Raw genomic sequence first — 22,380 nt, forward strand, 5'->3', positions numbered from 1 at the left:
CTACACTATCCATGAAAAAGAGATGAATCCAGCCTTTCTAACCCTTGGAGATAATACTCCTTGCTGGGAAAGATGTACAAATGCACTACAGGGGACTCCTCCTATATCCACTTGATGGTGGACACTGATTGAGTACAGGTGTGTGTGGGGGGGTGGGGAGGGCTTCTCAACCTCGATAGTCTGGTCAGACCGAATACATAATAAACAGGCAAAAAATTTGGGGGAGCATACCCATGTATTTCTAAAGCTGCTGCAGCTATGAACCAAAAGACATGTATATTAAAAAAGAATAGCGCGCAAATGCAAAAGAAATAACTACCAAATCTGAAGACAATCCATAAATAAAAATGGGGGTTTGGTCCCACCATATGGCCATATCGTGCTCAAGCCCACTACTGTTTAATAAGGCTTACCTGTAGGTACAATTAATATCTCCTAAACCGGCACGGTTTAGGAGATATTTGCACTGCATGCAGCCACTCACGCGAGCGGTGCATGCGTTCTGAAGGTCCGGCGGACCTTCAGCTTTCCATGCCGAGAGCTTGCCACGAAAATCACTCCCGCGCACATGCGCGGGAGTGACCTCATCGCGGCTCCGGCCAATCACAGCGCCGGAGCCACCGAACCCGGAAGAGACGCCGAGGGATCATGTTAGCTCCCACAGCGGTGTCCGGGGGTCCATGTCGGGGCTTCGTTCTAAGGTAAGTAATTCATAATGAGCTAGTATGCGATGAATACTAGCTCATTATGCCTTTGTCTTGCAGGGGTTTTTTTTTTTTTTTTTTAGGTTTACAACCGCTTTAAACTTGGAGAATTCCGAATCTGATGTAGCTGTGAATGGTAGCCAATCAGTTTCTAACTTCAGTTTGTTCAATTAACCACTTAAGGACCGCCCGGCGCAGATTTACTGCTGCAGGCAGCCCCTCCTGCGAGAACCGACGTAACTGTACGTCGGTCGCGCGCCTGCAGCTAGGGGGCAAGCGCGCACCGCCTCCGGTGCACTCCCGCCCCCACTCGGCAGCAGGGATTCCGATGCATGCCCAGCGGCTCCAATTGCTGCCGGGCACCCGTGATCGTTCCCCAATGAGAGAGAACGACGGTCAGCTGTTGTAAACACAGCTGACCGTTCTTCTCTCTGAAATGATCACAGAGCGCCTGTGATTCTTCTATGTAGGAACACAGATCTCTGTGATAATTTCAAAAGGCCATTCCCCATACTGTTAGAATCACTCCCCTAGGCTTGCATTTAACCCCTTGATCACCCCCAGTATTACCCCTTCCCTGCCAGTGTCATTATTACAGTAACAGTGCATATTTTTTGCACTGATTACTGTAGTAATGTCACTGGTCCCCCCCAAAAGTGTCAAAAAAGGCAGTTAGGGGTCTGCAGTCCCGCTAAAAATCGCAGATCGCCACCATTACTAGTAAAAAAAAAACAATAAAAATGACATAAATCTTTCCCATAGTTAGTAGACGCGATAACTTTTGTGCAAACCAATGAGAATACGCTTATTGCGATTTTTTTAACCAAAAATATGTAGCAGAAAACCAATTGGCCTAAAATTTTAAAAAAATGTTTATTTTTTTGGGGGAATGTTATATAGCAGAATGTGAAAAATATTGTTTTTTTTCAGAATTGACGCTCTTTTTTTGTTTATAGCACAAAAAATAAAAATTGCAGAGGTGATCAAATACCACCAAAAGAAAGCTCTATTTATGGGAAAAAAAGGACATCAATTTTATTTGGGTATAGCTTTGCACGACCGCGCTATTGTCCAATAAAGTAACGCAGTGCCGAATCGCAAAAAATGGCCTGGTCATTAAGGGGGCAAATCCTTCTGGTCCAGAAGTGGTTAAGCTTTGACAATAAAACCTGGAAGCGAATTGGTTTCTGTACAGAACTGCACCAGATTTTGCACTCTCCAATTTTAGTAAATTAACCCTACCTCGTCTAATATGTTTATTTCCTACAATCCTCAGCACCATCTAGTGGCCACAATGTAGCATTTTCTTATTTGAGGTATTTTAGGAAATTACTGCATTATGGCCACTAGATGGAGTTGACAATACACATACTAAGCACATTATGGTGAATATTCGTTATGGCTGTACAAATGCTGAACCATTTGAAGAGTGCCATTTGTTCAACCCAATGGTTAAACGAAAAAAAAAACAAAAAAAAACGAGGAAGAGGCACGGCCTCGAAACGCGTCAGTCCTCCTTCTACATGAGACATTGGACTTTTCTATTGATGCTGCTCTTTGGAATTGATATGCTGGTCTATCACGCATGTTTGTGAGTAATTGATTTTAAACTTATGTTATTAAAAGCCCGCTGAGGATAATGCGCTAGGCTGGTGCGCCCTTTCTTTGTGTTTATATTTGCAGTGTTGGCGACCACCCCGGTCGTAGAGGGCAGCAAGGCTTAGCCATAGTGGATGCCAAGTGTGAGTTTCCGAGATAGAGGCAGCCTGAGGACCTGGTTCTGAGCGCAGGAGCAGGGTGCTCAGCATCACTCTTTTTGTTTCTGGGTCAGTACAACCAGTCTGCCCATAGACGGATCAAAATTCGGTTGGCTCCTGCTGAACTAGCCGAATTTAGTTTCCTCTATGGTTGGCAGAACTCTTCAGCATTGACCAAAAAACTGAAATATTGGTCTTGAATGGACTAATCCTTTAACATGCAGGCAACTATTCTACCCTACCTCTGATACCCTATCTATAATCACCAGTAAATGTGTCTGATTGCCGTGTCATATATGTAATAACAGCAGTTGGCTCCTGTTCACCGCAGGCGTCCCTTGTTCTGTCCAACTGGAGGGGGGGGGGGGAGGGGGGGGGTCAGAGGTGCTGCCCCCTGGCCCAATGCAGGATGCCAACAATAACATTATAAATATAGCCTGCACTAGGCACATCCTTGTGATGTAACTAAAAAAAAAAGGTCAGAGTATGTAAACTTCCTGAGATAGCCACAAAGTGAGCAGATGAGAGAGGCAGGGAGGAGTGAGCGAGGGAGTTAATACACACAGGCAGGGGGGGGGGGGGGTGGAGAGCATAGTCTCAGGGGTGGAGAACATCAGACAAGCAAAAGAGCTGGGCTCTCCTAAGTGTGAAATTACTGCAGGAGGCTGATGAACACTGTACACCCCTTGGGCTGGCAAATCCAGCTGCATCTGCTCAAGGAGGGGGCATCAGGGGCCACTGCATCTGCTCAAGGAGGGGGCATCAGGGGCCACTGCATCTGCTCAGCGAAGGGGGCATCAGGGAGCCACTGCATCTATAGGTGAGTGCTGAGCAGCAACCAAATACCATAGCGTCTTCGCCAGTGTTACATATATCCTGGGGATGGTGATGATGATGATGATGATGATGATGGGTTCAGAGGGCACTTTTGTTTCTTTAAATACAATCATTGTAACAATTTTTGTTTGTAGTTGTTTACAATCACAAGGCATTGTATGGGAAATATTTACAAATAACTGGTAACAAATGTAGATGGAGAGGTAAGGTGACCCACAGGGGGGGTATTACTTTTCATGAAGGTGTACATACTTTTTATGATATGCAGCATGCTTGGACCTTGAAGAAGGGGGGGGGGGACCCCAAAAGCTTGTCCTAAAGATTTGGATGTTAGTACAAATCTGGATCAACTGCGGATATAGGATTGTGTATATGGGATTGTATGGTTGGGTTTTCATTACTGTTTTTTTTTTTGGTTTGCGCCAGATGGACTTGTGTCTTTTTTCAACCTGTCTAACTATGTAACTATGTAACTATGTAAATAAAAAAGTATCATGGACTGTACTTAATTGTTTTTGTTGCAAGTGTACAGTTCCAGTCACCTCAATACAACATGCAATGCATTGCAACTCCATCCGATACATTAATAGAAGGGAAGCTGTGATTGTATAGAGCAGGGTTCTGTGGATCCCTAGGGATTCCTCCTGAGGTTGCTAGGGATTCCTCCTGAGGTTGCTAGGGGTTCCTCCTGAGGTTGCTAGGGATTCCTCCTGAGGTTGCTAGGGATTCCTCCTGAGTTTGCTGGGGGTTCCTTGAGAAATTAGCAATTTCTTCCTCTCAAATAAGTTCCCAATGACACCATTGTTCCTTTTAGCTATCTGTAAGGGGGGTAATTCTTCCCAATGATGACAAGAGTAAGGAGAATTCTTCCCACTGACTGTCACACTAATGTATCATGAGTTGTAGATTTTAAATTTTTAGCAGGGGTTTCCCGAGATCAGAAATGTATTTGATGTAGTGATCGACCGATATTGTTTTTTTTTTTTATGCCAGTATCGATAACGATATTTTGGTCATCGTATATCGGTATCGTCCGATTTTCGGACATGTAAAATTTCGGACATGTAAAAAAAATTTTATTTCATTTTTTTTCCAAAGGTACTCCTTGTGGAGGGATCTGGGGGTCTAAAAGACCCCAAACCTCTCCTCGGTACTGAAAAGCATTTTTTGAATTCCGTCAGTTTTTTTAATTTGGTGCGGAGTACCCGGAAGTGATGTCATGACATCACTTCCGGGTTTTTACGTGGAGACCCGATCAGAGCCGAATGCGGCTTTGATCGGGTCTTCTCTTCGGCGGCCGTGCAGGTAGGATGCCCGGGTCTCCTAGTGGCAGGGCTAGCCTTTGGGGTGTGCGAGCTGTGCGGCCGCACAGGGAGCCATGGGCAACAGGGGCGCCGTGCGTCCATCGCAACTCGCAGATGATCAGGCCGCACAGCGGGAGGTAATCGGCGACCGCGGCCTGGAGGTTCAGTGTGGGGGTCTCTGATGTAAGGGGGGCTCTGTGTGTGGCGGGGTCTCTGATGTAAGGGGAGCTCTGTGTGGGGTTCTCTGATGTAACGGGGGCTCTGATGTAAGGGGGGCTCTGTGGGGGGAGTCTCTGATGTAAGGGGGGGCTCTGTAGGGGTCTCTAATGTAAGGGGGTATTTGATGTAAGGGGGGGCTCTCTAATGTAAAGGGGTATTTGATGTAAGGGGGGCTCTGTGAGGGGTCTCTTCTAATGTAAGGGGGGCTAAGTTCTTAGTGATCATAAAAAAGAAAAGTCAAATAAAGTGCAAAAAAGAGCAAGAAAATGTGCGGGGGGATGGGGGTCACGCGCGCGGTGGGGGGCGCCACAGGATTAGCTCGCACAGGGCGCCTGAACAGCTAAGGCCGGCCCTGCCCAGTGGGACGAGAGACCCGGGCAAGCCACAGAAGGCGGCGGGAGAGGGGACGTCCCCTCCCGCTCCTTGTAATGACAGCCGAGCGGCTTCATAGCCGCATCGGTTGTCATTACAAGACAGCCGACCGTCGGCTATGGACGCCGGTACCGGGGTGATGCCTCTAGCTGCAGGAATCACTCCGGTACAAGCACTTTCCTGAAATATCGGCAATATCGGTAACCTCAGGGGCCGATTCTGATATATCGGGGAAAGTGCATATCGGCCCTCGATATATCGGTGTTGCCGATAATCGGTCAATCCCTAATTTCAAGGGTTCCTCTGTGTTGAGAAAGGCTGGTATAGAAGCTCCATGTATTATTAGAATGGATTAGCACTATGGCCATATAATGCTCTTTGCTACAGCTACTGCTACCGTATAGTTAGGAATCATCCCCAGTTTTCCAGACTTTGAAGGTTTGTCCCTGATTTTTCATTTTGGTCAATAGGATGTTGTAATGATTGCTTATTTGTACCGGTTTATTGCTGGCTTTTTTTTTTTTTTTAACAAATATATAAAGAGAGACGGTTGCTTGACCACACAGCAGACTAGGCTTTGCACATTCTACGGGTTGGGTAGACCAAGACTGGTTCTCTTTACTGAAGATCTGACCTTGTTTTCCATGCCCTTATTCACACTCAATGCGGCTTTAAAATCATGCTTTGTCAGCGCAATTTCAAAGCCGCAGGACAGTGCGATTTCATCTGCGGCTTGCCAACGTTTGCACAGATGTCAATGCAAGTTCCCCATATAATCGCCAAAAATAGTGCAGGAACTGTTATTCAAATCGCACCTATTACCCAATTAACAACTGTTTTACTGCGACAGGTTGGCTCTGTCCCGTGACAGAGCGCGGGACCGCTAGCAGGGGCACATGCGCCCATTCGCCATTGATCAGCGGGTCCAGCGGCCGTGATCGCTCCTCGTTGAGACAGAACGGCGGTCTCCCATTGTAAACACGCAAGATCGCTGTTCTTTCACTTATAAGCACAAGGATCCTGTGTTCCTCCTATTTAGGAACACAGGTCTCTGTGTTCATGCAGAAAGTCCACCCCCCACACAGTTATAAAGCACCCCATAGGGACTCATTTAACTCTTTGATTGCCCCTGGGGTTAACCTCTTCCCTGATAGTGTCATTAATACAGTAACAGTGCATATTTTTAGCGCTTATTACTGTAGTAATGTCACCGGTCCCCCCAAAAGTGTCAAAAATGTCAGTCAGGGGTCCGATCTGTCCACCGCAATGTCGTAGTCCTGCTAAAAATTGCTGATCGCTGCCATTACTAGTAAACAATAAATAAATAAAAAATGACATAAATCTTTCCATTAGTTTGTAGACGCGATAACTTTTACGCAAACCAATCAATATACACTTTTTTTTTTTTACCAAAAATATGTAGCAGAATACAAATTGGCCTAAAATGATGAAAAATTTAGATTTTTACATTTTTTTATTGGGAATGTTATATAGCAGAAAGTGAAAAATATTTTTTTTATTTTTTTTAAATTGTCGCTATTTTTTTGTTTATAGCGCAAAAAATAAAAGTCGCACAGGTGATCAAATACCACCAAAAGAAAGCTTTATTTGTGGGAAAAAAAGGATATCAATTTTATTTGGGTACAGCGTTGCATGACCGCGCAATTGTCCATTAAAATAACGCAGTGCCGTATTGCAAAAAATGTCCTGGTCATTAAGGGGGTAAATCCTTACGGTCCAGAAGTGGTTAAGATGGTGCCATAGAAAGGCATTAGATGCGATTTGTAAATTGCATGTCGCACCTGAAGTCGCACCGGTTTGTACGTGGGCTAAGGCTGGGTTCAAATATATGAAAATTGGATGCATTTTTAACCACATTCAATTTGCATATCATGTGAATGTGAATGGCTTCCAATGGAGCCGGTTCACACATGTCCAGATTGGTTGCAGTGCGGTTTGAAAAAGGGTCCTGTATGTTTTTGGGTCCGGTTCAGCTGCGAATTCAGGTAAAAATTTGCACCTGAATCGCACCTGACCCGGTGAACAGAAACGCACCGAACCCCCCGGACTGCAAACCTCAGCCGGACATGTGTGAACCCAGCCAAAAGCAGAATTCTAAAGAGTCTTGGTATAATGGAGAGTCCCTCTTTCCTCTACATTAGTCCCAGGATCTCAACATCTTGGCATGTTTATATTTATTAGCGTCGCTTCACACTAAGAACCGCATGTAAATCGCACAGAAACCGCACCACATTCCTGTTCAATTAACATGCGATTCAGTGCAGGATGATTTGAGCCTATTCATTTTGAATGGGCTTACATCGCACTGCATCGCACCAAAGTCGTGCATGCATCAATTTTGTGACCGCATTACAACCAGATGTAGACAAACAAACTGCGTTTGGGGTGTCGTTAAGATTGCACTGACACTTGCTACAGATCACAAGGGCATGGCGATTTGAATGCAGTGTGAGAAACGTGCACGGATTGCAGGGTTTCCCGCACCACATTAGTGTGAACCGAGGCTTACATGTATATATATAGCACTGACCATTTACACTTTCCCTAACATATACCGTCCAGGGATCCTCAAACTACGGCCCTCCAGCTGTTGCGGAACTACACGTCCCATGAGGCATTGTAAAACTCTGACATTCACAGACATGACTGGGCATGATGGGAATTGTAGTTCCTGAACAACTGGAGGGCCACAGTTTGAAGACCCCTGCGGCGTATCTTATAAGTTCACATCAGTCCCTGCCCTCAAGGAGCTTACAGTCTAAGGTCTCTAACTATATATAACCGGTCATGTTTCAGCTTTGCTTGAGCACACAGCAGGCTAGGAGTTGCGCATTCTACGGGTTGGGGAGACCCAGACTGGTTCTCTTTACCGAAGATCTGACCTAATTTTCTAAGCCCCCGTTCACACTGAATACAGCTTTCAAATCGCACTAGTTCAGTGCGATTTCAAAGCCGCAAGACAGTGCGATTTCATCTGCGGCTTGCCGACATCTGTGCGATTTCATGCACAGATGTCAAAGCAAGTCGCACATGGAATTGCAAAAAAAAAGCAGCAAGAACTATTTTTTAAATTGCGTTACTGGGGGCTAAGGCTAGGTTCACATATATGCAAACTCGATGCGTTTTTAACATAACATGTGAATGTGAACGGCTCTCAATGAAGCTAGTTCACATGTCCAGGGCGGCTGTGGTGTGGCTTGAAAAAGAGTCCTGTGCGTTATTGCGTCCGTTCAAATGCAAATTCAGGTAAACATGTGCACTTGAATCGCACATGAACCGGTGAACAGAAACGCACTGGACTGAAAACTACAACCAGACATGTGTGAACCCAGCCTAAATCAGAATTCTAAAGAGTCTTGGTATAATGGAGAGTCCCTCTGTCCTCTACAGTAGTCCCTGATCTGTACATCTTTGCATATATATTTATTTATTAGCCTTGGTTCACACTAAGAACCGCATGTGAATCGCGCAGGAACCCCACCACAGTCCTGTTCAATTCACATGCGATGCAGTGCAATGAAATTTGAGTCCTTTTCAATTGCATCGCACCAAAGTCGTGCATGCACCAATTTTGGAATTGCACCGCAACCGGATTGTATGGTACTTTTGTACCATGTGATCCGATGCAGACAAATAACCGCTTAACGCCCGCCCGCCGCAGTTATACTGCGGCAGGCAGCAGCTCCTGCGCGAACCGACGTAGGTATACATCAGAGGAAGAGGCAAAGCCTCGAAACGCGTCAGCCGTTTACCTTAACAAGATATTGGACTCCAACATCATGGACGTTGTTAGACGGAGTTGATATGCTGGTTTACATCACTTGTTTGTGAGTAGACATTTTTAATAATTTATGAATAAAAGCCTACTGAGGATAATGCGCTAGGATGGTGCGCCCTTCTTTTGTGTTTATGTCTACAGATACATTGGTCGCGCGCCTGCAGCTAGGGGGCAAGCGCGCGTCACCTGCGGCGTGCTCCCGCCTCCACTCGGCAGCGGGGACTCCGATGCACGGGGCAGGGGGCTCCGATTGCTGCCTGACACCCGCGATCGTTCCCCGTTGAGAGAGAAGGACGGTCGGCTGTTATAAACACAGCTGACCGTTCTTCTCCATGGAATGATCACAGAGCTGCTGTGATCCTTCTATGTAGGATCACAGGTCTCTGTGATTATTTCACAAGCCACGCCCCCATACAGTTAGAAACACCCCCTAGGTACACATTTAACCCCTTGATCACCACTGTTTTAGCCCCTTCCTTGCCAGTGTCATTATTACAGTAACAGTGCATATTTTTAGCACTGATTACTGTAGTAATGTCACTGGTCCCCCCAAAAGTGTAAAAAATTTCAGTCAGGGGTCCGATCTGTCCGCTGCAATATCGCAGTCCCACTAAAAATCGCAGATCGCCACCATTACTAGTAAAAATAAAAAAAACCAATAAAAATTACATAAATCTTTCCAGTAGTTAGTAGACGCAATAACTTTTGCGCAAACCAATCAAAATACGCTTATTGCAATTTTTTTTACCAAAAATATGTAGCAGAAAACAAATTGGCCTAAAAATGTTAAAAAAAAAAATAATTTTTACATTTTTTTTCGGGAATGTTATATAGCAGAATGTGAAAATTATTGTTTTTTTTCCAGAATTGTCGCTCTTTTTTTGTTTATAGAGCAAAAAATAAAAGAGCGTGTCATATACTTTAGAACCCTCACTTTATGGAGATGAGGATGGGGGAACTGTTTTATAGTCCTAAAACATGTGCTGTTCTAGGGTGACAACTCTGTTTAGCCATAGATACAATACAGTGAGTGTTGTCACCTTAGGACAAAAAGTTTGTTTCATTTGTTTCACTTCCCTTCCCTTCCCTTCCTCTCCTCTTCTTCTTTACATAAGGTGGATTATTTTTTTTTTTTAAAACCAAATTACAAGAATAATAACAAGAACAATAAATACAGTATCTGGCTACGCCCATTGTGTATCCTAAGAACTTTGCGTATCCTACGTGATGTGCATAGCCTTCATCTTTATAGCTCCTCTGACGGGTTGCCTAGGCTACCTAGGCTCACTTAGCGCCGGCTTCTCTACTGAGCACCGGCATCCTCTACAGAGCGCCGGCATCCTCTACTGAGTGCCGCCCAGCATTTCTATTGAGCGCCGGCGTCCTCTACTAAGCGCTGGCTGGCATCTATGTTGAGCGCCGGCATCCTCTACTCAGCCCTGGCATCCTCTACTTAGCCCATGTATCTTTACTGAGCCACGGCATCCTCTACTGAGCACCGGCATCTTCTACTGAGCGCCGGCATCCTCTACTGAGCGTAGGCATCCTTTACTGAGCATATGTATCTCTACTGAGCGCCGGCATCTTCTACTGAGCGTATGTATCTCTACTGAGCGCCGGAATCTTCTACTGAGCGCCGGCATCCTCTACTGAGCGCCGGCATCCTCTACTGAGCGCCGGCATCCTCTACTGAGTGTACTGTATGTATCTCTACTGAGTGCCGGCATCTTCTACTGAGCACCAGCATCTCTAGTGAGCGCTGGCATCTCTACTGTGCACCGTTATCCTCTGCTTAGCGCCGGCATCTTCTATTGAGCGCTGGCATCCTCTACTAAGCGCCGGCATCCTCTACTAAGTGTGCGGGCATCCTCTAATGAGCGCTGGCCGGTATCTCTATTGAACGCCAGCCGGTATCTCTATTGAGCACTGTCAACCTCTACTCAAGGCCAACATCCTCTACTGAGTGCTGGCCAGCATCTATATGGAGCGCTGGTGTCCTTCACTCAGCACCAGCATCCTCTATTGAGCACCTGCATCTCTATTGAGTGCCGGCATCTTCTACTGAGTGCCGGCATCCTCTACTGAGCGCCAGCATCTACATGGAGCCCTGGCATCCTCTACTCAGCCCTGGCATCCTCTACTCAGCACCGGCATCCTCTACTGAGCGCTGGCCGGTATCTCTACTGAGCGCCGGCCGGTATCTCTATTGAGCGCTGGCAACCTCTACTGAAGGCTAACATCCTCTACTGAGTGCTGGCCAGCATCTATATGGAGCGCTGGTGTCCTCCACTCAGCACCAGCATCCTCTATTGAGCACCTGCATCTCTATTGAGTGCCGGCATCTTCTACTGAGTGCCGGCATCCTCTACTGAGCGCCAGCATCCTCTAGGGAGTGCCAGCATCTCTATTGAGCATCGCAAGAGGTGACACACTGCAGTGAGAGGAGTCCTGGAGCAGAGTAAGTCCCTGGAGGCCCGCACCAGACCCGATATGGAAGCAGAAAACAGAATCTGACTATGCACATCACATAACAGATTCTGTTTTCTGTCTTCTCCAGCCAAGTTTTTACAGGGATCGTGTTCTGCCCGAAGATGGGACCAGTCCGGAAAGACTCGGGAGTCCTGCTTGACCGATCTCACTCCCTAGAGCCCCACATGGCTTGCGGCAGACAGAGACATGCGGGTGAGAGCCAGGTGCATGATATATGCAATATAATTGCATGTTTTATGTCGCAGCTATCACCCTCTTGAGCTCTCGTCACATTAGCCATCTCTTGTTGGACATGCGGCCCGGTGGTCCCGGCCCGGTGGCCCCCGGCCCGGCAAATGCCTGGTGTGCCCTATGGCCAGTCCTGGTCTGCTCCAAAACAAAACAGGTGGCTAATGGAGGATATTTCTGTCTTAGTAGTAGAATAGTAATCACGTTAGGAATAGTACCAAGCTAGAAGCTCCTCGGCACAGGACCTGGAAGATTTGCAGCAATCACTGTAGCCTCCAATACTTTAGTGATTGTCATCTTCCACAGTGGTCCTTCAGCATATATACATTGGTCCAAGCTGGACCATGGTAACTATGCAATAAATATCCTTACCTGGAGTTCAGCTTTAAAAAAGAACTCTGCAAATTGGTAAAAAAAAAAAAAAATTGCTCATTGTGCTGTCCTCCGACCTGGACCTCCAGCAGTCTGACATATGCTGAAGAATTAAAGTGAAACTCATTTACTCGAGGTAAAAAAAAAACAAGTAGCCCTAAATAAACTTATATAAAAAACTTAAATAAATTTGCATTGCAAAAATTTTAGCAAGACATTGCTGATTCTTATCTGCTTTCCCTTCTGGAGATAATAATTTAGGCTTTGCAAGCATTCTCATGAAGTGTCTGCTAAATTGAAAGGTTTTTTTTTTTTTCTTCACTATCCTCACCTGATCAAGCTGAGTTATTATATAAAAAAATTCTGCATCCGCAGCTTTTCTTTATCCTTTACACATGTAAGAAATTTAAAAAGTATTTTACTAAAGATTTAACACTGCTGTTGCAGGGGATGCCTGTAATTTGACTTCAAGCTCTGTATAGATTTCTCGAGGGGGGGGGTGATAAAATTAGGCAAAATTAGCTTTTCTTCTATAGCATCTGCAGATTGAAATACAAGTAAAATTGTTATTGTTCTAATACAAAATTGCTTTTGTTTCATTAATAAGAGCCGGTTCACATTAGCGCGACGCGACTCCCTACTACTTCGGGGGCGACTTGTGCATTACATTGCACCACAACTTCGGAGCGACTTGCAGGGACTTCACATAATGGAAGTCTATGCAAGTCGCTCCGAGGTCGCCCCGAAATAGTACAGGACCCTTTTTCTAAGTCGGAGTGACTTGTGTCGCTCCTATTAGAACAGGTCCTGTAGCGGTCAATGGACCGCGAGGGAGCGCGACTTGTCAGGCTGACAAGTCGCCTGACAAGTCGCGCTAATGTGAACCGGCTCTAAAGGTGACATCAATTTTCAATGGAAGGGAAGCTTTCCTTTAAAAAATTGAGTATCAGTATGTATGTGGCCACAACTCCATGTTTTGGCAATTGTGATCTAAAGCACAGAATTTTACTTTGTACAATGACAGTTGATCTTCGTCAGATTTGTTTTTGCATCAATGTGCAATCAGTCAGCATGATATGGCACAGGGGAGGTCACATCCTCAACATTTTGAGGGTGTCAGGTCCTGCTGTGCTTATTAGCGGCTCTTCCTCTGCATGTGCAGGAGATAAAACCATCAAACGTAATAGTTATTTCAACAGTGGGACATTTAAAAGCAATATCTGATTTTTTATATTTAATTAAATGCTCCCCGAGGGAGACCGTATTGCTTTGGGATTCCACTCTTAACACTGCAGGAGTTTATGGGGAAAGACCTCTGCTGCCTATGATCCCTATAGAAGAAGATCTAAAAAAGAGATACTGTATTATATTTTTCTTATATATTTTACTGTGTAAAGGTTTTAAAGCAATAGTTGTATATGCTGGACCAAGGCTGTATCTTGGTCTAGGCCGACAAGGCCCTGGCCTAGGGCGGCACTTTGCAGGGGGGGGGGGGGGGCGTCACCAAAAGATTCCCCTGAGTCTTATAAGGGTGGACTAGGTCGGTAGTAAAATCTGTCCCAAAAAGCCCCATATCATACATGGTAGGTCAGTGTATATATAATAATATAATGGGGGTCAGTGTGTATATATAATACATGGGGTTCAGTGTATATATAATACATAGAGTGATGGGGGAGGGGTCAGTGTATATATAACACATAGGGGTCAGTGTATATATAATATATGGGGGGTCAGTGTATATATAATACATGGGGTGATGGGGGGGGGATCAGTGTATATATAACACATAGGGGTCAGTGTATATATATATATATATATATATATATATATATAATATATGGGGGGTCAGTGTATATATAATACATGGGGTGATGGGGGGGATCAGTGTATATATATATATATATATATATATATATATATATATATATATATATATATATATATATATAATATATATAATATATGGGGGGGTCAGTGTATATATAATACATGGGGTCAGTGTATATATAATACATGGGGTGATGGGGGATATCAGTGTATATATAATATATGGGGGGGGGTCAGTGTTTATATAATACATGGGGGTCAGTGTATATATAATACATGGGGTGATGGGGGGATATCAGTGTGTATATATATATATAATATATGGGGGGTCAGTGTATATATAATACATGGGGTGATGGGGAGGATCAGTGTATATATAATATATGGGGGGTCAGTGTATATATATATATATATATATATATATATATATATATATATAAATAATATATGGGGGGTCAGTGTATATATAATACATGGGGTGATGGGGGGGATCAGTGTATATATATATATATATATATATATATATATATATATATATATATATAATATATGGGGGGGTCAGTGTATATATAATACATGGGGTCAGTGTATATATAATACATGGGGTGATGGGGGGATATCAGTGTATATATAATATATGGGGGGGGGTCAGTGTTTATATAATACATGGGGGGTCAGTGTTTATATAATACATGGGGGTCAGTGTATATATTATACATGGGGTGATGGGGAGGCAGTGTATAATGGGGGTCAGGGGGCAGTCCACCAGTCTGCCTGCCTGCAAGGAGAACTGGGGGCTTCAATAATAACAGATGAATGGGTGGATCTTAAACAGGAAGGGTGGGACAAATTTAGATGGGGGGCGCCCAATTTTAGTCTTGCCTAGGGCAGCACAAAACCAAAATACTCACTGGGCTGGACACAAGCCTTGGCAGCATATATTTAAGGAGCCTTCAGGGAGAAGGCTCTTGTTCCTTAGTCCTAAACTGCCCACATCTGTGAATGGAGGTACCAGCTGATTATAGCTCATCCAAGCTCCCCATGTGTAAAAATGAAAAGACCGAATGTACTTTCTTGACATCATCTTGAATGAATTTTATTATTTGGAGCGCAGAACACCCAGGCCCTCCTCCTGTTGATGCATTTCACCTAACCTGATCTTCATTGTAGAGGAGTCCTCTATGACTAAGCCCTGTTTGGGTGAAATATGTCAGCCGGAGGAGGGTCTGGGTGGACCTTTGTCATTGGAGTGCAGCCAGATTCAAAACCAGGTACCTGCTTTCCCACTAGATGTGGGAATGAGGAGGCCTTAAAGCGGAACTTTCCCTTTTGGGTAGAGCTCTTCTTTGAAGTTAGAAACACATACTGAAGATGTCCGATATTTACCATTGGGCAGAGGGCTATTGTCTTGTTCTTACACAAACCACCCAAGTGCTAGGACCTTCTGTCTTACTGGCCTTTATCACATATTGCCTATCTATGGACAACCCCTCTGTCTAGTTCTTCATTTCCATAACCTTGGATATAGAACCCCAATTCAAAAAAAGTTGGGACGCTGTGTAAAATCTACATAAACACAGAATGCAATGATTTGCACACCTCGTAAACCCATCATTTTATTCACAATTGAAAACAGAAATCATATCAAATGTTTAAAATGTACAATTTTAAGGAAAAAATAAGGTAATTGTGGAACTGATGGCAGCAACACATCTCAAAAAAGTTGGACAGGGCCATGTTTACCACAGTGTGGAATCCCCCCTTCTTCTGGGAACTGAAGAAACCAGTTGCTGGAGTTGTGGTAGAGGAACGTTGTCCTATTCTTGCCTGATATAGGATTCTAACTGTTCAACGGCCCTGGGTCTTCTTTGTCATATTTTTATTTAAATTCTTGTTCTATTTTTCATCTCAAGATGAGCCAAAAATGTTCAACTGGTGAAAAGTCTGGACTGCAGGCAGGCCAGTTAAGCACCCGTACTCTTCTATTGCAAAGCCATGCTGTTGTCATAGATGCAGTATGCGGTTTAGCATTGTCCTGCTGAAATATACAAGGCCTTCCCTGAAAAAGATGTTGTCTGGATGGAAGAATTTGCTTCCCCAAAACCTGGATTTTTCTTTCAGCATTGATGGTGCCATTACAGATTTGCAAGCTATCCATTCTTTACACATTATTGCACCCCCATAAAATCGGAGGTGCAGACAATTGAACTGAGTGCTGATACCAAGCTGGAAGGTCCCTCTCCTCTTTAGTCCAGAGGACGCGGCCCCCATGGTTGCCAAAATAGTCAAATTTGAATTCATCTGACCAGAGAATACTTTTCCACTTTGCAACAGACCATTTTAACTTTGGCCCAGAGAAGACAGCGGTGTTTCTAGACCATGTTCAGATATGGCTTCATGATAGAGCTTTACCCTGCATTTTTGGATGGAACCGGGAACTATGTTCACAGACAGTTACTTTTGAAAGTAGAGTGTTAAAAAAAATTCAGAATGTTTTTCTAAAAGCACAAAACACAAATAGCTATTAAAATACATTGATGAGCCAGGAAGTATCCAAGTGCCTTGGGGGATCAGGACTTTTCGCCAAATTGGACCACAGTTGACAAGGGTTTTGTTTTCCTCTGGTTCAAGTAAGGATCCGTTCACATGTCAGCGTAGAGATCGCGGGCAGAATCACCGAGCGATCAACAAGCGATTTTGTTTTTGTGCAATGTTACCTCGATTTGGTGGACGGAAATCGCGGTAGCATCGCACAGCGTTTGGGGGGGCTATTGCAAATCACGGGCAACGCACAGGCGTCCCACGATTTGCAATGATTTCCAGATCGCGGGCAGAATCGCAGTGATTCTGCCCGCGATCGCTACGCTGACATGTGAATGTAGCCTGAAGATTTTGAGGATGTATCAGTTTTTCCTTTACTTTTGTCTTTTGAATTCAATGGACATTTTATTGTGTTTTTTAAGCTAAATAATAAAATGATAAAAAGTTTGTATTCCCTCCTTATCAGGTAATGATTGATGATTAATTCTATGAATTGGTTTGTAATGGTTGTTGTTGTATTGTTTTTTGTCCCAACTTGCATGGTAATCACACAGGGATTAATATTTTGGCTCCTTCCCTCGCTATGTGCCTAAATAGGTGTCACAAATGTTTACTACTTCAAAATGACGCTGACGATGAGTAACTTCACACGGGAAGCCCAAAAGAGGAACTTAGGAAAGAGAATAACAAGTAATAATTACTGTGACTAGTAATTCATTATAGTCAGTCTTTTATGTGCCAGAAATTACATCTACTCTTGTATTTTGTAAACACTGCTGAGGTTGTCAAGTTTGCAAAGTCAATAAAGTGAACCTGTCATTAAAGGAAGAGAGGAGTCAGGAGAGACTACCTTTACTAATCTCCTAAAAATACCAGCTGCCTGGCTGTCATCCTGATGCACCCCAATACCTGGCCATTAAACAAAGTTTGGAGATCTGCAATCAGGTTTTAGGTCAGTAACTTGGAAAGAATTGAAGCATTGGGGTCAGAATGACAGCCAGGGAACCAGCATTTTCAGAAGGAGAGGTAAGCTTTGCCAGCCTTGAAGAGGTGGTCCAGGCTTAACGTTATAGGGTTATCCTTCTTTTAGGATGGCCTCCTTTGTTCTCCTGTGGCCGGTCCCTGAGCTTCAGGCACCCCCTGCCTGTTTGTGGGCTGAGTGCTAAGGAGACACCTGTATGCATGTCCACAGGCACACACAGCCCCCAGGAAACCATGACCCTGCTCCGATCAGGGAAGATCAGGGAAGCGGTACGGATTGTGGAAGACCCAGCGACGGTGAACATGGAACTTAGGCCGATTTACCTCCCAAGAGCCTAAAGGCAGAGAATTCCGAAGACCCCCCCCCCCCCCCCCGAAAGACCGTCTTTTTTTTCTTGATAAATTACCGCAAAGGTCTAGGAAATGCAAAACCTCAGTAAAAAAACACACTAACGTGAACTTTAGGGCAAACAAATGCAATAAACTACCCACGTTTTTGGTAAAATATAAAAGACGAGGTTGCACCCAGTAAATAGATACCCAAAATGTCAAACCTTAAAATTGTGTGCGCCCCTGGCATGGCGGCATACTTCATTACCCTATTTTTTCTATAGGCAATTCTTCAAAAGCCCTCTATAGGTCCCCTATAGGAGGAGGTGTTGTGCTAGAATTATTGCTATCACTGTGGTGGGGACGGCAATAAGTAACATTTGTATCGCAATCAATGGTGTAGGCACCCCTGATGTGTGAGTTTGCGTTCGTGCATATATGTGGGGGTGGGAGAATTTTATGTGCTTGTGTGTAACTTTATTTTTTTGCAAAAAAATGCTTCCACCTGACAGGCAGGAGTAGCCCCCAGGAGCTGCAGCCCCCGGATTGTGTATGAAATCCCCTCTCTGACAGCGAAAGGGTTAAAAAAAAGAGAGAGAAAAAAAAATCATAATGATGGGTGCCCTTCTAGGAAGAGTGCCTTTAGGCACATGCCTAGTGTAAAATTCAGCCCTGACCTTAGGTAAGTGTTTGAGGACAGGGAGGCCCAGAAAGATACTAGGCATTTTTTACCCTAATGCAGAGAATGCATCAAAGCTAATGCCTAGGTTAACCACTTTAATACAGGGCACTTCCCTCCCTTCCCGCCCAGGCCAATTTTCCCCTTTTAGCGCTGTTGCATTTTGAATCACAATTGTGCGGTCATGCAACACTGTACTTACACCAAATTTATGTCATTTTCCCCCCACAAATAGAGCTTTCTTTTGGTGGTATTTGATCACCTCTGGGTTTTTTCCTTTTTGCTAAACAAATAAAAAAATCCGAAAAGTTTGAAAAAAAAAACTTTTTTTTGTTTATGTTATACAATTTTGTAAATAAATAAGTTTTTTCCTGCACTGATGAGCACTGATGAGACTGCACTGACAGGCACTGATGAGGAGGCACTGATGGGGTGGCACTGATGGGGTGGCACTGATAGGCACTGATATGTGGCACTGATAGGTAGCACTGATATGCAGCATTGGTGGGCACTGATAGGCGGCACTGCTGGGCACTGATAGGCGGCATTGATGGGCACTGATAGGTGGGACTGATGGGCACTGATAGGTGGCACTGACGGGCACTAATGGGCACTGATAGGCGGCACTGGTGGGCACTGATGGGCGGCACTGATCGGCACTGACGGGCAGCACTGATGGGCACTGCTAGGCGGCACCGGTGGGCAATAATGGGCACTGGTGGGCGACACTAAAGGATGGCAATGATGGGCACTTGTGGGCAGCACTGATAGGGAGGGCACTGGTGGGCAGCACTGATGGGGAGGGCAATGGGGGGCTCCCTGAGCCCTGATTGCCATCCCTGGTGGCCATAGTGGGCATCCCTGGGGTCATAGTGGGCATCCCTGGGGTCATAGTGGGCATCCCTGGTGGATCTAGTGGCAACCCCCCCCGAGGGTCTGCACTGGTAATCAATGATCTGATTACCAGTGCCAACCCCCCCCCCCCCCGTCAGGGGAGCCGCCGATCGGCGCTCCTTTACTCGTGCCTGTCAGGCACGAACTAAGGAAAGCCGATCGACGGCTGTTCCTATTTACTATGTGACCAGCCGTGATTGGACATGGCTGATCACATGGTAAAGAGCCTCCGTCAGAGGCTCTTTACCGAGATCGGAGATGCAGGGTGTCAGACTGACACCTCGCATCACCGATCGCCCCGGGGGGCGCCCAGAGCTGTGTTATCCTGCCGCCGTCATATGACGTCCGGTCAGTATAACACAACCACATTCCCGCCGTCATTTGTCTATAGGGCGGGCGGGAAGTGGTTAATTTTCACTATAAATAGTTTGGGCCAAGCTGGCCCAAATGAACTATTTCCTTCACTAATATGTGTGCCTGCTGGGCATGCTGCATAGACTGTATGTATCCTCAGTATACAGCACTTTCAGGTGTGTAATGGGACCTTCCTGTCCTAACACCCAAAACAAAATAACATTAGACTGAGTGGCACTCATAGGCAGCTTTGTATTTTATCAATGAATACAAAGCTTCCTATGATTGACAGAGGCGTAAACGTCACAATCTCTGATTCATCCAATCAGAAGAAATTGTTAAAATACAAAGCGTGTCATATCTTCCCGGAGGCATCTGACAGGTGCTGGCGCTGCCAACAGGATGTGGGCACCATGTCCCACATCTTCTGGAGCTGTCCTCTGCTCCGGGTTTTCTGGACTGAAGTACGCAGGATTTCCCAACTAATGACAGAGTATATTATTCCAGAGGACCCAGCATTCTTTCTACTACACTGCGCCAAAAAAATAAAAAATACCACCAAAAGAACGCTCTATTTGTGGGGAAAAAAGGACATCAATTTTATTTGGGTACAGCGTCGCACGACTGCGCAATTGCCAGTTAAAAAAATGGCCTGCTCATTAAAGTGGTAGTATACTCCGCTTTTTAACTTTTACCTACAGGTAAGCCTATAATAAAGGCCCGTACGCACGATACGAAAATCGGAAGTAAAATTTAGTCCGACAAAAGACCTGCCAATTTTCGGATTGTTAGCGTAGTGCTTTTGACAGCCGATTATGAATTTTCGTACAACAAAAACGGGATGTGCAGGTTATAAAATTTTTATTGTACGTCAAAACAATGTCCGATTTTCGTTTAATTAGTAGAGTTTTTGTCCGAAGAAAATCATAAGAGCAAGACTAGGCATGCTCAGAAACGAAAGAATACATACAAAACAATCCAACATAAGACATCACTTCTGAAATTGAATTCTGTCGAACTGGAATTTTCGTATGAAAGTAACCTCTTCACTCTCCATATGAGACTAGCATGCCACAATAATCGGGCTTTAGACTTACCTGTAGGTAAAATTAATATCTCCTAAACCTGCACGGTTTAGGAGATATTCACCCTGCATGCAGCTGCTGACACCAGCGGTGCATGCGCTCTGAAGGTCCGGCGGACCTTCCAAGCTCCTTGCCAGAAAGTGACCTCCCGTGCGCATGTGCGGGAGTGACGTCATCGTGGCCCTGGCCACTCAGCGCCGGAGCTGCCGAACCCGGAAGAGACACCGAGGGAACATGACAGCTCCCTTTGCGGTGTCCAGGTGACCATGTGTGGGCTTCGTTCTAAGGTTAGTATTTCATAATGTGCTAGTATGCCATGACTTTGCCTTTGACATTGTCCTCATTGTGACGAAACGCGTCAGCCAGGCCCGCACGTCGACACGCTTACCTTGGCTTTCCTAACATTCCATGCGCTTTCATATGGTTGGATATGTGAGTTGCCATTTTATCTGCTTTTTACATTTATTAAAGAAGTATAATATGCCATTGGAGTCTCCTCTTTATTTTGGAGGTTTATGGCGCATTTAAGGCTGACTATCTAGTGGAGTTTTGGAAGCGCTACCTGCATTGATCAGATTGACTGCTTTCTGGAGTTTTGCCTGTTCCAGGGGAAACATTTGGATACGTGCCCATTTTGACCTACCCTAACCGGTGGTCAATTTGTTCCGGTAAGCGGACATCCTTTCTATTTGATGGTGATCCTCTTCTCCTACCTTGATCCCATCTCCTGGTATTGGATTTCTTGGTTCCTTGCCTTTTGGGGTGTATCTTCATCATTTGTGGGACTTTACATTGAACTGGATTTTCTCACCATTTATGTTTGATACATGTTGGCACTGTACTATTACTAACTATTTATGACATACTACCACATTATGCCATTGTCTTGCAGGTTTTTTTTTTTTTTTGTACTCAGGGGATACTACCGCTTTAAGGGGGAAAACCTTGCAGTCCAGAAGTGGTTAAACTGATCTCTGAACTGTAAAAGACTGGTTTCCCCTTTATATAAGAAGCAGCCCTCTGAGCTTTTGATGCCTTAGGCTGCAGCCTATGTGGCCGTTTCCAGACGTGCCTTCGTGCCATGCAGGCTGTCATTCTGCGCCCTAAATAATTGAGCATTTATGCCTGACAGAATTCCATCATCTGCTGGCGTTACGTCACCGCCTCGGAGAAAGAGGATGCTTCAGTGTCTTGTCGTTCTGTGTCACTCTTTCCATGTACAGCTCACGCTGTGTGTTTTTTTTGCTGGGGTTTCCCCCTTTGAAAATGTCATTCTTGCTTTCCTTATTGATGACCCAGAAACCCAAAAGCCACGATTGTTTTTTCCTCTCGCCCTTTAGTGAAAATGATTAGTAAAGGGATTTTCTGTTCTCGCCATAAATTCAACCAAATCCTCTCTTCAACCTCTTGATAGGTAAATGTATGGCTTTTTTTTTTTTTTTTTGCAGGGTTAAAGCTTAAGTTATTTTTATTTTATTTATTTTTTTTTTTTCATTGGCACAAAGGGACTGTACTTGCCTTGAATGAGAAGTGCCCATTGCGCTGGTGCCTGTCTGTTAAAACTGTTAATTCCTCGCCCCATTCTGGGGAGCCGCTGGACCGTT

The 22,380-nt window shown here is 44.8% G+C and overlaps 1 protein-coding gene across 1 annotated transcript in view; it reads left to right on the forward strand.

Annotated features, from left to right (window-relative positions):
• Positions 1–3,065: 3,065 nt before the first annotated feature.
• PRR5L (proline rich 5 like) overlaps positions 3,066–22,380 on the forward strand; it is a 137,009-nt gene continuing 117,694 nt past the window's right edge. Inside the window, exon 1 of the mRNA XM_082269807.1 lies at positions 3,066–3,281. The gene's annotated coding sequence lies outside the window, so the exon portion shown is untranslated. The remainder of the gene's footprint in view (positions 3,282–22,380) is intronic.

This window comes from Pelophylax lessonae, assembly GCF_965119305.1.
Source record: "Pelophylax lessonae genome assembly, chromosome: 10".
Lineage (NCBI taxonomy): Eukaryota > Metazoa > Chordata > Amphibia > Anura > Ranidae > Pelophylax > Pelophylax lessonae.